At 41.2% G+C, this 15331-nt stretch overlaps 1 long non-coding RNA gene and 1 pseudogene across 1 annotated transcript; both read right to left on the reverse strand.

Annotated features, from left to right (window-relative positions):
* Positions 1-1792: 1792 nt before the first annotated feature.
* On the reverse strand, positions 1793-12006 carry LOC104423572 (annotated as a pseudogene).
* Positions 12007-13015: 1009 nt separating this feature from the next.
* LOC120288943 lies at positions 13016-15060 on the reverse strand. Its single transcript, XR_005546858.1, has 2 exons — positions 14672-15060; positions 13016-13672 (listed from the first exon to the last, which is right to left on the reverse strand). It is a non-coding gene; the product is annotated as an uncharacterized LOC120288943 (long non-coding RNA).
* Positions 15061-15331: the final 271 nt, after the last annotated feature.

Raw genomic sequence — 15331 nt, forward strand, 5'->3', positions numbered from 1 at the left:
CATAGCAGATAGAAAGGAGCGATGCATTCTTAAATTTCTCTATCTTGTTCTTTTACATTCTTTGAGCTTGTTGATTGGACGATTATGATATCAACCGCATGCACCTTTCTACCCAAGAGGTGAATATTTTCACAGAAGATCAAAATTGTTGCTTACATAATCATATGAAGACTCTTGCACGACTTCTTAAGTTCAAGCCTAAGCTTTCCTTTATCCAGCCTTTATAGGGAAGACTAAATCCACCTTCCCAAATTGAAGAAAGGTACACAACCTCCTGTGAGAACAAAGATTCATAAAAAATTACTTTTCTTTTTATCGCCTAGTTCCGAGGGCTCGCATTTGAAACTTCACGCTTCTTAACGTACACCCCAATTGTTTTACCATTTGTCCAAGGAGTTGGTCGTTGGTTAACGCGATTTAAGATTACTGTAGAAGCCAGATTAAGGCAAATGACTTCGTATGTAGCATGAGCTTAGTACTAATATATGTGAAAGAGTTCTTACTTATAAAACCTTACCTCTTGTCCATTTCCTCTGGTTAATCGAACTTGACACATTCTTAAATTATCATAACATTGGAGCTCAAACAGGAACTGCTTATCATACGAGAGACATTTTACAAAAAGAGTTCTCATTTATAAATATTTAGAACATATTCGATAAAACTCTACATAAGAAATTTTATTGTGAAAACGGGTGCTGCGGTGTCTATTACTTCTTGTCAAATACCTCCAAAGTTGTAGCTAAGAAGTTGCCTCACCTGTACTCAACATTAAAATTTACCGATTACCAAAGGTACCAGTTACCTCTCTTTTCAGTGCAGCTGCAACACAAGACCATTACATTTGAACCGTGGATACATAAAATCACCTCTAAATTTATCAAATTGTATCGAGTCAATTTGTTTATGTCTAAAATTGTCATAAATGGATTTAAAAAATAAATGTACATGACACATTTATTATTCATGTGGAGACGAGTTGATCTGTTTATGATAAAACATATTAGATATTATAATGAACACTTTTATGAAGGTGGTTGTATTGAAATTTATCAAATCTACATTGGAAGAATCGTGCTAAATTTTTCATATGATGAGGATAACCATCCAAAGTTTTGTTGTCCTCCGCAACAATGTCCAAAAATTAAAGTTTGATCCAATTTCCCCTAATGGAGAGAAAAACTAGGCTCGCAAAGAAATAGTTAAACCATGGAAAAATGACACATAGTCTCTAAACATTCGTCAAATGTGTGATGTAGTCCCTGAATTTTTAGTTTTTTCAATGTGGTCTTTGAAATTTAGCCTAGCGTTCAATATGATCCTTAACTTCTAATTTATTCAATATAATCCTGGACTTTTGATACATTTTTAATGTAATCCTCAAATTATATCAAAATATTCAATGTAGTCTTTTTGTTAATGCAAATTGAGGATGACATTAAATATTTTTACATAATTTAATAACTAAATTGAACATGTACCAAAAGTTGAGAGATCATGTTGAACATTGGGCTAAAGTTTAGAGATTACATTGAATAAATTAAAAGTTCAAAAATCACATTGCACATTGGATGTAAGTTTAGCAATCATTTGTGTCGATTTCCCTTAAATCACGGATCAAAATAAATAAGAGTTGAACGGTAACAAAGTTCTCAACGGCAAATTCAAGTTTGAAATGGGTCATTGCCCTGTAGATTATTCAAGGCGCAAACATAGGGAGAAAAGTCGAAATAATCACCATCTTTGTCGACTTCATTTTTTGAAACACAAAAACCAGAGACTCTCCCTGCGATCACTTAAACACAACAGCGACAGGGGTTCGAACCGAATGCCGAGCAGAGACCCACGTGATTGCCCCCTGAGCATACGGCGACGGCGCTTTCGAGTCAACTTCCCTCGTAAAGTCAACCCGGTAACTCGCTGTCTGGTTCGCCTCTGTGAACACGAGTTCACGCGGGTACACGCCAATTGAGACCGGACCCTTGATCGGGTAGACGACTGACTGGTACCGCGACTTTGCGGGTCCGACGTTTTTCACCGTCCTCGTCACACTCACGTTCGTCACCGAAGGCTTGTGGAAGCTTACGGTGATCGATGGATAGTTGAGCTGGTAATCAGGTATGCTCCCTATGCTCGAGCAGTTGACTTTTTTTTTAACTATAACCTCGATTTGGGACTCGTTGGAGATGAGCCCACAAAGGTAAGGGATGTAATCTTGCGGTCCATCGTCGTAAACGAGACCCGGGTCGACGGCCTTCGATGGGTTGATGTGTCCTGCGCCGGTGGCGAAAATGTCCGCTGGATGGAGTGTCTCGTCCACGATGGGTCGGCCCTCCATGTTGGAGGTGGCGGCGGTGGTCATGATGGCGGACTTGATGGCCACTGGTGACCAATCGGGGTGCGCGCTCTTGAGCAGTGCCGCCACACCACTGATGTGGGGGCAGGCCATGGAAGTCCCGGAGATCACGTTGAATGCATGCTTCATGTCCGTAGAATTGTCTAAAGGGTATGGCCAACCGGCGAGAATGTTCAAGCCTGGGCCGATGATGTCCGGTTTGAGGATGCCTGGGCTTAGGCGGTTGGGGCCGCGGGAAGAGAATGATGCTACAGCCGGGGCGGGCGATCTCCCGATGATGTGCGTACCTTTGAATAGGATCGTGGCCGTTGGTGCTGGCGTTGTGTTAAGGTATCTCTTGATCTCTCTCCCCGCGGCATAATTCAATGCGATGGCGGGTAGGACGTGCGCATCAGAAATGGTGGTGTATCCGTCAGCGGGACCGTTCACGAGGATCATGGCCGCACCACCATTATCCTTGACCTCTTGACCTGCTCCGACTGGATCGATCCATTTTATGTCGCACAAAACCACTTTCCCTCGAACCGAGAGGCGAGCCAGTGATCCGTAATGGCAGTCCTGGACGTCTCTGCCATCGAATACTTCCGGATAAATTAGGGGAAGTTGCGTCGGATGGAAGTCGTGCGGTTGGTACAAGGTCTCCCCATCGAACTCTAGCCCGTTCCCCAGCCGTGCTGTGGCCTTTATGCTACGGTCGATGCTGCTTGCACCCACAGTGAGAATCCATGGAGCCTCGTTTGACAATGTCCTGTGCTTTGGCCCCGTATTCCCCCCAGAGCAGCTGACGAGGATGCCCTTTTGGGTGGCGGCAAGTGCCCCAATCGCAATCCAGTCCTGAAAGAGCGGTGGTTTTTTTCCTCCTAAAGAGACGGAAAGCACATCGACACCGTCCTCGATGGCGGCGTCGAACCCAGCCAATATACTGCTTGCAGGGCAACCGCCATCTGCGCAAACCTTGTACATTGCCAAATGTGCAAGAGGCGCCAAGCCTACGGCCGTGCCTTTTGCATTACCGAGCGCGCTGGCATCCCTCACAAAAGCACCGGCAGCTGTGCTGGAAGTGTGCGTGCCATGCCCAGTATCATCATATGGTGGAACGGCCTGCGTGGCGTTGATTGGGTTGATGAAAGACCTCGCACCGATGAGCTTGTTGTTGCAGGACGTGCCGTTGAAGTCACACCTCCCCTTCCATTTGGCTGGGGGTGGAGGCACCCCCTCGTCGTTGAAGGAAGGGTGGTCCGGGAAAACCCCTGAGTCCAGTAGTCCGATGATCACGCCCTTACCAAAGTTCGAGTCCTTCCAGAGCCCGACTCCTTGGTGCAATCCCAGGAAGTCGGGGGTATGAGTTGTGTGTAGAGAAAGCACCTCCTCCGGATGTACCTGCAAAACACCGTCCTTCTCCTGAACGACTTTAGCTTCCTCGGCGGTCAATTTGGCTGCGAACCCGGATAGCACATGCTGGTACGAGTGAACCATTCTTTGCTCTTGGTTAGAGCTGGCTGCTGTGGTGGGTAAAAAGGACCGATACAAAGAATCGATATCCTCTACGTTAGCGAAATGTTTGTCCGTCGGCTTTCGTACTTGGATAATGTAAGTTGATGAGCTCCTTGTATCAGCTACTGCCATAGCAGCATTAGCTGGGGAAATGCTTAGAATGTAAATGATACCGAGAATTAAAATTATCAAGGTGGTCGGAGACAATTTGCATTTCTGATCTTCCATCTTGAATTTGAAGAAGAAACAGTACCTTTTGTTTCCGAGTTCTGTGTTGATAGTTATAAAGGAGAAGCAAAATGAAGAAATGCATTGTTCTCATGACCCTCCGGAAGCCAATATTGGTACTTTTTCTCTTTTGGAAGAAAACTATCCTTAGAAAGAAAACTATCCGTGGTGATTTTTATTTCCTAATTGTATACGACCTGTTTTAATCCTCAAGGACTTCCATAAAAATTTAAGATAGACTAGTGTATCGAAGGAAATATAAATATGCAGCAGATGCCAAATGTAGCATGCTATACAAAGACCAGAAAAAATATCCTCCGGATAATGCAATCCTAAATAAATTATTTCCCCCAAATTAACTTCTAAGCAATAAGAAAGAAAGTAAATAAGGGAAAGAGAAGAAAAGGAAAAAAAAATATAATTTCTAAAAAATATTAAAATACTATTGCAAATTACCCGCATTAGTGTTGATTGTGCCATGTGAGATGTCTAGCATCCATATAGCGATTTCCGACTAAAATTGATCAGATTGACTAAATTGACAATACTTGAAAATGTTTATGACTTAATTAGCGAAATTAAAGATTTATGACTGAATTGATAAAAGTACAATAAATTTAGAACTTATTGGACAATTTTCTCTCCAACTAGTTGCTTATCCAAGTTGGTCCATTGCTTGAATTTCTATTGATTCTCACTCGATCATTATTTTGTACCTATCTTAATTTGCATACTTGATATTATCACCACCGAATTTGATGTAAAATGGTAGGGAAAAGTGTTAAAAACTCATAATTTTTTTTTTTTGGTCAATTTAGTCATAAACTTTTATACTTTGTGCAAATTTAATCATTTTCAGCCAATTTAGGCTAGATTTTACTGACTGGACGCCGACCAGTTGATGTGACTTGATCGGCGCTGACATAGACAACTTTTAATAATATTTTATATTTTATTATTATTATTATTTTTCCTTCTCCTCCTCCTTCCTCAAGTCGCTCGCTGGACCTTAACGATCGACTAGAGGCGATGATCATTGAGGTTGACCTCGCCAATGGCCTAGAGGGTGGTCTTGCATTGGCCAACAAGCCTTACCCTTGCCAATACCGCCTAGGCCGCGATTTGGCATGGGCGAGCCTTGCCGTCTATCTTGTCATGTCTTGAACCTTGAGTGCACGCACATCCCTCGATGGTCAATAAAATTTGCGACGTCCCAGGACTCGTCGCCAACCCTTTCTTTTAATTGTACATGCGGAAGCGTATAATAAAATCCCCAGACAACACAAATATGGAATAGAAAAGCAGGATACAATTTTCACCATAACACTTTTCATAAACAAACTAGTTTATACACAGAGGCCAACATTAAGGGCTATGTATAGGAGATTTATCTCCAAAAAGAACTACTGAGCCACCTATGCTCTTAACCCTTTCGCTTCAAACTCCTAGTTCTTCATACTAGGGATCTGAAAATGTTTATATAATAACCAATGAGATTAAAATCTCAGTGAGTCCTCCCCTAAGGCCCCTATTAGGATACTAACTCAACTCGGGGTATCTCTTTAGAATCACCCCACCAATAAGCTAGGACTAACAACCAACAAATCGATTTCCAAGCAACCTTACCTAGTATGCCATACTTTGCACATTAAATCTCAATACAATACATGCAATGTGCATGGCCACTAGATGATGCAATTCATCAATCGTATACGAGTTGTGTCACAAGCGATCTCACTTGGCCATTGCCACACCTGCACATTGTTGATTCATGCATGCGTGTCATAAACAATGTGCTCAACTCATGCATAGTCAAAACTAATGATACCATGATTCTCATACACTCTTGCACATTAGTGCGTCACCTATCATGCTTCAATCGATCACACGGGTCTCGATTATAAGATAAAATCGTTATGACATGTCCTATACCGTGCTACACAATTTTACCCCATAATAAGGCCCAACCATCTCAACACGTGCTCTAGTCCTTACGGTTCATTGGCCACAATCAAATCCTAGTTGACAATCTAATTAATTTGTGACCTCCCGGCCATGACTAATTTTCCAGTCAGCGATCATCCGATTCCCGCCGAGCTACCAATGAAAATCGGGTTTCGTCCCACTCTATCGGGCACAGCTATGTCTAGAACTCCTATTCAGATGGTTTCCCAAAAAGGGACATCGGTCCAGAGTCTACTGCGACTAGCTTCCAACTCTCGTCGAGAATTGTCCCTAAACTCCCGTTGGGTGACGGTTCAACTTTTGATCACGCAAGCTCACTACTAAGACTCTTCTTATCTATGAGCATTTAACCAATGCACAATGCTTGCAAAAACAATTTCAAATCATTTTCCCCTAAAGGCAGTTCATTTTGGTGTCCCTTGGACAAAGCTTATTTCCCTTTTTCAGTGAAATTCGATGCTCATGTATTTATACATTCATTCACTTCATAGGATTAACATACATGAACTTAGACAATTTTTTGTTCTCGGGTGAACAGTGCACGTGACAATGTTTCGTGAACAGTAACTCGTGAATAGTGTCTTGAAGAATAAATTCCAGAATTTAATAACTAATAAAATAAATCCAAAAATCATTAAAAACATTGATTAAAGTACACAATTAATCCATTAAGGTTAACCAAGCTCAATTAAGCACATAAGCCACAATTAAGCAAATAAAGTGAGATTAAGCTAAACTAATCTAATCTAATTCATCCATCTAACCACATATATTAGGGCTAATACAACTTAATTAAATCTCCTAAACTATAATTAACACTAATTAAACCAACCTTAAGCAAGTTTAGGCACTAATCAAAGGATTATGAGCTAAACTCACCTGTTAAGTGGGCCGAAGACACGCACGTGGTGGCAACGATGGAGGCTACGCACCGGGACTTCAACCACGATGATTCAAGGTGGTCCCAAGGCTGAAACAACAGCCACAAGGTTGGACTCCCTTTGCAACTCCAAGAAACTGAACATCAAAGGAAGAAAATGAGTGAAACAGCTTCGCCGGAGCTCCGGCGAGGGGTTGGCCGGCAATTGGTGGGACCTGGAGGTTGAGGGGGACTTGCTGGTGGTTGGTATGGGTGGAGACTAGGTCGAAATGGAAGAAAAATGGCTGAAACGGGCGAAACAGGTGAAACCGTGCAAGTTGCCAAGCGGACCGATGGACCGGCGATTGGTTTCTTCTCGTCGGCGTATAGGTCGGCCGGCGACTCCATTCGGCACGAGGTCGGGCTTCTCTGAACAGTTTGGATGTGCTGAAAACAACAATGGATGGCACGAAGGTTGATTCGCATGGGAAGACCACTTTTAACTCAGATTTTTGGAAAAAAATGTCAATTGGAGAAAAAACCGGCATAAGGAAAAAAACATGGGGAAAAAGAGGTCCGGCGGGCTTGCGACTTGCTTCGGCGGTTGCTAGCTTCTTTCTTCTAGTTTTCTCAAGCTTACAAGACTCCATAGCAATGGAGAAAGGAGGGAGGAAGAGGAAGAAGTGGTATGCTGAAGCTTGAGGGAACAAGAGCCTTCAATGCTCTCCTTAAGGTCTCACTTGAGTGTTGCCCCCACCACCTTCAGCCTTATCCTTAGCCATTTCCCTCTCTCAAAACTTTATCAAGAAGCTTCCCATGTGTCCCAAATGTTGTTGGAGAAATCTTCATTGAGTGTTTTGAAGCTGACAAAACGTTTCCATCAGTCTAGTCTGAAGATTTGCAGACTCTACTATTTAAAGTCTGAAGACCTCCGGACTACTAGACTCAAGACTCAAAGTCTATTCTCATCGACAGTTTCTAGTTTGTCGAAGAAGGTCTATCCAGGACTAGATGTTTCGTTAAGGATTTGATCTTATCGACTGACGAAGATCTCTTGCCTGGATATGACATAACAGAATCCTTTATTCGAATCAAGATTGATTAAGGATCCGATGATTGACAAAGTATACTTGGGAGGTTCTACTTATGGAAACCGAGATCCTGATTGTATGAGCAAACATGATTGATGGGCTATCGACATGTTTCTTAAATAGCTCGAATGATCTTCTTAATTGATTCCATTCAACGGGTAGATTGGAGGAATTCCTTTGGTAAGTGCCAACGGGTATGATGGCATAAAGGAGTATAAAAAGGAAGACGTTCCAGTGGTTCGAGAGTGTGCACGATAGAAGAATTCCAAAGTCTGAAGCTCCTTATTCTTAGTCAATTCATTTGTTGAGCGAAATCTTGTACGCAAAAGAGAGTCTATATTCGTGAGAAACCTTGAGGAAGTGTGGTAGAGTATCTATACTGTGGAATCAAGGGAGAACATTGCTGTAACATCTCTTTTGTTCATAGTGAAATCCAGCCAGTGGGCTGTCGGTGCAGAAGAGTGAACGTAGGCTTGGAATAAGCCGAACCACTATAAACCTTGTGTTCATTTTCTCTTCTCTACTCTTTGCTTTACTTTGATCATAATTCGTTTTGTTAACCAAAGAAGAACTTCCTTCTATTGTTTGCTTAGTATTGCTCTTTTATCTCGAGAAATTATTTTTGTCACCTATTCACCCCTCTCTAGGTGCTTGTACTAACTATCTCAAATGTTACACCCCACCATGGCCTACGAACTTGTACAATTTGGCCTCCAATTTATTCAATTCCCCTTCAATCTCATTCAATTTCTTATCCAGTCAATCCCAATTGAAGCCCATAATTTTATCCATTGTGTTCACACTTAAATCCACATTTTCCCTAGTCCAATGAACCATCTTGTATCCCAAAATTGCGATCAAAAGCAAGCCTACGAAGTTCCTGGTCTAAAATACTCTTATTTTGAAAATTCGCTGAAAATCTCAGTTTGTGGAAAAATATTCATTTCTAAAATGATTTGTGACATGACAGAACTTTCAATTTCTGAAATCGAGTTTAAATTCATGGTTAATTTCAATCTGGCGCGATTTTAGTGCGTCCTAATCTACAAGGTAGCTGTCGGGAATTTTTAGTACATTTGACCTGTGGTTGATTATTTTCAAGCCACAAAGTGCATCTTTGACACATTGACGACTTTCGATTGTCGTGAAAAAATTTCGAGATTTCAAATACGGACACAAGGTACATAAAATACAGAAAAATTGGTCTAGTGCCGTTCGACGAGAATTTTGCAATTAGGTGGAATCACCCACACTTAATCACATACCTCTATCAAATTGACATATCTCCGGTCTCTGATCGATTTTGACCGTGCCGTAATGACCCTTGTAGATTAGCACGGTTGAACAGTCAATTCCTAGTCAAATTCTCAAATCTATTGCGTTAAAATCCCTTAATGTCTTCACCTAATAGACTAGTTATCTCATGAGGGGCATTCTCAGAGAATAAGGCCATAAGCGCGTTGAGGAAAAATCCATTTCATTTTATCGAAATCAGACTTAAAAATCAGGATGTCACACACCTTGCGGCCACTGGCGAGATGGTCAGCGAAGTTGACCTCGACCTCGTCGACCGGAAGAAGGAGGAGAGAAGAAAAAAAAGAAAAAGAATATATATTTTAAAAGAATAAAAAATTTAAAAATTTAAAAATATTATTAAAAGTTATCCACATTAGCGCCAATTGAGCCACGTTAGCCGCACTGCGCCCAATAAGCAAAATCCGATCGAAATTGACCGAGAATGACTGAATCAGTATTAAGTAAAAAGATTTAGGATTAAATTGGCATTAAAAAATATGACTAAATTGGCATAAATGCAAAAGGTTTATGACTTTTTGAATACTTCTCCCTAAAATAGTATGCTCTAGCAACAAAATAGAAAAATGAGAATGCACAATATTGATATTTGGTTTAGGGATTGGGTTGATTCCTAATTTTTTATGTAGTAAATGATTCGGCTAGTCAAAATTTAAGTATCAACAATCTATTAATTAACTTCAGCAACACCAAATAATCCTAGGAGCATCTAGAGGATGTGTTCATTTGTTTATTATCTAGCCAAAATGCATTTATTGCATGCTCTACGCATTCTTATTAACCCTATTCAAATTACTTGACTTTGGTGCCGTCCTATGGCTCTTTTCAACGTGCAAAATGCCACAGCGGAAGAAGATGCACAAGCTGGTCCATTCAAAATGACATCAACCATGAACACAAAATCATCAATAGGTTGCTAGCTATTAGAAGAAGCTAATCCAGTTGGCATTGGATAGAAGTAACAAATCTGAGCTCTGGACCGAACTTTTGGAAGTAAGAAAACTCACCCCTAGTTAATACATTCCCGAACAAGTGATGAACTATTGGCAATTCTACATATGTCAACATCAAGAAACATGGTACCCTCTTCATTATTTGTTAGTCTTTAAGGTAAATGATATCCTCCTCTATAAAAAACACATATACTTGATATACTTCCATAGGTATGAGATCCTAAACATTCAACTTACACCTCGACACTTCAAACGCATCCCCTCCGTCTCTCCCTTCCTCTCTCTCTCTCTCTCTCTCTCTCTACTGAATCATACCTCTCTTTCTTGTAAGTATAAAAAGAAGGGACAAATATGCCACGATTGGGGTGGAGTATCATCTTGAAACCGGCTCTCCATGAAACATTATTGGCACTTCAAATTCATCTGAATAAACGGAAGTGGCACAGACTAAGCTGTCTGTAAGAATTCAAACTCCTGATTATGAAGGTATCCTAAAATGTGACTATATGATTTTATAGCCTTGCTCAGTATCAGTGGCAAAGGCAGTGTCGGCTGACGTGGACTCGGGCATTTTGGACGCCATCTTCCATGTCGGAGACATAAGCTACGCCCCGGCTTCTTAGTGGAGTGGAATTTCTTCCTCCACCTCGTCAGCCCTGTCGCTCCCCGAGTTTCCTACATGTTTGCAATTGGAAGCTATGAAAGGTAACTATCTCGGGTTAATATGCGTCCCTTCCAGCGCAATAAACAGCTGAACCAACATAATTAGCAGCATGAGTCGAAGATGATTTCTAAATTTCTTTCACATGAGGAGATTACGGGCCCTGGATCCATGTACTTAACTCTGGACTCTAGTGAGGAATGCGGCGTTGCCTATGTGACATACTTCCCAATGCCAACCCCAGCGAAGTACAAGCCATGGCATTCCATGGAACAAGCCAGTGTTCATTTTACTGTGATTTCAACCGAACACGACTGGTCTGAGAATTCAGAGCAGGTAAGGGCATGAAGCTGAACCCTTCTGGTATCACATTTTCATGTCGATGAGCTGACATTTTTATGTCATAAGAATGTCATGTTGTCAGTATCAATGCATGAGAGGGAACATGGCTTCAATCGACTGTGATCTAAAACTCCTTGGTTAGTTTTCACGGGGAAAGTACATTTGCTTCTCGGTGATCGCGAGTTTCACTAATTGATTTTGCGTACTCTCAAACTAAAAAATTCTCAAGACAACAGAGATCAAGTGTAGCGGTTGGCGCCTGTAGGCATAGGCCCAGCCCATGTACACTTCTGGTTCCGGAGGAGGTGCTGACCATAGGTTTCTTGATGCTGTAGAGCCCTTGCTATTGGACAACAAGGCAACCTTCTGCTTCTTAATTCCATTCGGATGTCGAATGATTTGCTGATCTGTACTCATCGAGCATTTGATATCAGAGGCTGACCTAGTTCTCTTCGGCCACTATCCTAACTATGAAAGAACGTGCTCAGTTTACCAAAATCAGTGTAAAGCCGTGCCAAAGAAAGATCAAAGCGGGGTCAATAGTGCACCTGTGCAAGTGGTTATTGGTATGGCCGGGTTCGGTCTGGATGACTTCCTAGATGAGATTAGAGTCTGTTCTCCTCACACCGTTGTAAATAGTAAACCAATATAGCTTTTTGTCTAAACCTGCACAATTCTTTGGCAATTTCTGAAAATCCGTCTTTGTATTCATCGGGGCTTAATCTCAATTCCATTTCCTGCATTTACATTGGCTGAATGTTGCTTAGCCAAACAATGCCATCTTAACAACACCTTTCTGATTTACGGGCCCTGAAAATCCAGATTCCAGAGATTTTTAGCTTGCTGTTAAGAAATTAAATGCGGATTCTGCTGCTCATGTCATTCAACTTGATACGGTTACATGGGGATTATCATTTTGGTTGCTCCCATGAATAAGATCTGTAGAAGTGAAGCCCCGTTGATTTTTTTGCAGCCAAGTGACTGGAGTTTGATAAGGATTTCCAAATTCGGCTATTTCACAGGACACGCAACTCCAGAAGAGTTACAATTAGAGGTCAGAACTCTCGAATTTTCCGTCGCCCTTCCCACAATCATCATTCCTTTTAGCTTTATGACTGCTTACTTGATTACATATGACTTCATTTATTGAGAAATTGTTCTCGTCAGTTATGATGCTTTGAAATTAGAAACTATGTACAGTTTCTGATGTCCTGTGCTCTAAGTAGAGTTTGGAACATTAAGCAGCTAGATGTTACTGCATTCATGACGACCGTGCTTACGTGCTCATTTGACTTCAATCTACGCCTTGCTTGCAGTACGTGAATGCCGGCACGAGGAAGGTGGAAGACATCTTCCGCAACACCCGATAACCTGACTTATCAAGTCAACAGAAGGCACTGCTGGCGATAACAAGCTGCTATAGCTACATAATCATACACTTCTACATTCTACTTCACACAGACAAGAAATACAAATGACTTGTGCTGGTATACAAGTAATAAATCCTGACTGTTCGCTGACCTAATCAAATGCTCTTGATCTGTCATGATGGAATACAAATTCATGATTTCAGTACTCATGTGAGCGACCTAACAAGATTCATTCAATGCAAGAGTGATCTCTCCTTCTGAAGTCAAAACCACAACCTCTTGATGGTTAACATAATCTTCCAAAAATTGTTATATATTTATGTAAAAATCAGTGATTTCAATTCACAAATTTTTGTCATGAATGCGATGCAATGTAATAAAATTTAGGAATTGCTTAATATCATCCTAAATTTTTGTGAGTTATTTAAGTCACTATCAATAATGAGTAATGACGCTTGACCAACCTTGGGCATGCATATGATTGACAAAGTATATTCTTCTAAATTAATGCCGTTGACCTAATTGACCAAAATATCTCTCATCTCTTATCCGAAAACAGCCATCCGATTCTTTCATACCATGCTCAATCGTCTGATTTGAAAATCTTTGAGTCACGTCATATCACTCCATACCTCTGGTTAAAGATTTACTTATTATTTGACTTGTCTCAGCCTTTCACGTAGTTGTAGCTGCAGCGACAACTCAATCCTAGTTAGACTTTTTGCTTGTCGGTTCAAAATTCTTTCCAGAGGGAATGATTGATCACAATTCCCTTTGTGAAGTCGCGTTGATGAAGTTTATGGCAGCGCAAGCGGCGTATTGCCTTTGTTCGACAACTGCAAGCTCTCGTCTTTGAGCCCGACCCACTTCGTCCAAGTCATTCACTGCGCTCTACGATCTGTGAAGCACTTGGCGAAATCCATGGTTCGTGAGATGCAGACGGTGAATTGGAACCTCGATGATCAAATAGATCTGAAAATACAGGATTTGTCCATGGCTGGTGGTAACACTGCAATATACAGAGCGTCGTCCATGGCCTCTAAAGTAAATAAAGACAAGGAAGAAAATAGTGAGAGAAGACAGAGTAACGAGAGAAAGGGGGTAACCGAGGACAGAGAAAAGATCTGAAAGTGGGCCCGGATTCACCATGTGTCAATCTCTGGATGGTTCAATGCAAATCCTACTGTGGTGTGTTTAAGGGCATCTAATATGATGGTTTTGATGCCAGTACTCTGCAGGCCATGGAGATTATGAAGGCAAGAAGCTCAAAGCTCTCTGCAGAGGGGACAGCTTACCAAAACTACTTCAACGCCTTTTATTGAAGACAAAAGCAAATATCCTCTTGACAAGGGGATGAAGAATATACAAGATGCAATCAATTGAAGTTGTGGTTTCAACGGAATGTATATTTACCAATTCTCTTACCTATCGCGACCTTTTCAGAGGTGAACTAGAAAAGCTAGATCACTGAATAGGAATGAATGTTGCTCTCATGAGACAATTGCTTGTGTTTAACACTAGCTTTCCCAAAATCTACTAATTGCAACTAGATACTCAATTCAATATGCATTTAAACTTAGTTCTTAGAGCCGCTACTAATTGTTTAATGAAGTTCTATATGAACTCTATGCAATAGGGGTGTTGCATGTAACGTGGCTATGGATTAATCAACATGATATAATTTTTCTAAAGCATTAACTTTAAATCACGACTCACTAAATGATGTGCAATGTATGACATGCATGTTATGAATTCTGTATGCAATCCTTGTGTAGTCCTAATGATATATATATATATATATATATATATATATATATAGATATATATTTTGATTCTTATTTAACAAAAGCTATGAATTATTCTAAATCTATATGAGCTCTAAAATTAACGTGCATTGTCCTAACCATGAAAATTCTAAAATTAAGATTGCGTTCTAAACCCTAAACATGACATGTTTTATATGTGGGAGGGTCATTAATTTCTGTGTGGCATCAAAACATACATCTTAAATAAAAGGTTATTGCAAAAAAGCTCCTACCGGCGCATGGTCGCCGCCTCCTCCCAGACGCTCTGGGTTTTTCCCTACCGCGAGGTAGCTTCCCCTGTACTGGTGATTCGTTGTTCTAGTTGAGTTGTTCCCTCATCGTTTCTCTGTTACAGCCCCCCTTCTCATCCCGCACAACTCTTTCCGTTCTTGTGGCCCTACTTTTTCTTTGTAAGCTGCATCGCCCCTTCCAAAAGTCACAGCAACCTCTTCATCGAGCCCGTGTCTCCCAACCCTCATCATCGACTTCGTCAAACCCCAAATTGTCTTTGTTTGTCGAGCCCCACACCCTCGATCACAATCCCTTTCGATTTTGTCGGTAATCCTAAAACCCTAGGCTTCGATGATCCCACCTTCTAAAACCCACTCGTCCGTTTCACTTTAACTTACCTTTATCTTTTGTTTTCTGCCTCTTTGCTGTCTCCACCTTGGCCCACCATCGCTTTCCCCATATCTCTCCTGTTTGGATTAAATTGTCGAGTAAAATCAAAGATGGTCGAAGGCAGTAGAGCTGCGTCTCCAATATTTCAGAGTTCCCAACCATACTCTGTTCTCGTTAGCAAGAGCGCAAGTTACGCTGACCCGTTGTAAGGTTATAGTGTCCTTTTAATTGTGCTGAAGCTGCTCCCTTTTCTTACTTGGATCTGTTAAGTA

This window comes from Eucalyptus grandis, chromosome 10 (assembly GCF_016545825.1).
Source record: "Eucalyptus grandis isolate ANBG69807.140 chromosome 10, ASM1654582v1, whole genome shotgun sequence".
NCBI lineage: Eukaryota > Viridiplantae > Streptophyta > Magnoliopsida > Myrtales > Myrtaceae > Eucalyptus > Eucalyptus grandis.